The sequence below is a fragment of the Penaeus monodon genome, chromosome 23, assembly GCF_015228065.2.
Source record: "Penaeus monodon isolate SGIC_2016 chromosome 23, NSTDA_Pmon_1, whole genome shotgun sequence".
NCBI classification, from domain to species: Eukaryota; Metazoa; Arthropoda; class Malacostraca; order Decapoda; family Penaeidae; genus Penaeus; species Penaeus monodon.
The window spans coordinates 4,234,547-4,234,880 of NC_051408.1; the positions used below are offsets into that span (position 1 = coordinate 4,234,547).

At 34.1% G+C, this 334-nt stretch overlaps 1 protein-coding gene across 1 annotated transcript in view; it reads right to left on the bottom strand.

The window, feature by feature from the left end:
• The window catches only part of LOC119587685 (scm-like with four MBT domains protein 2), a 13,020-nt gene that overhangs the window by 11,760 nt on the left and 926 nt on the right, over positions 1-334 (bottom strand). The gene's annotated exons all lie outside the window — the stretch shown is intronic.

Genomic DNA, 334 nt, shown 5'->3' on the forward strand with positions numbered 1-334 from the left:
TGAATGTTTCCCTTTCCTTTATGAGTCTTTACCTATGGCAAATGATGCATTTACTATCAGAGAAAGACAAACTCTATCTGAGGAGCCAACGGCCTGGGGTGTCATGATACGATGCCATTAGCGACTCAGTTCACCACAGCCATTGGTATTATGCAATAGGCTTAACTTAGTTTTGCTTTATCCTTTTATGGATATATTATGGATAATTATCCATTACTGAATCTTTCTTTGTGTACTCTTTCAGTTTACTATGTTCATGAAATTATGAATTGGCTGTTTACAGCTAATATCCTAATTATAAATGAAAAATATATAATGGTCAAGAGATACAAAG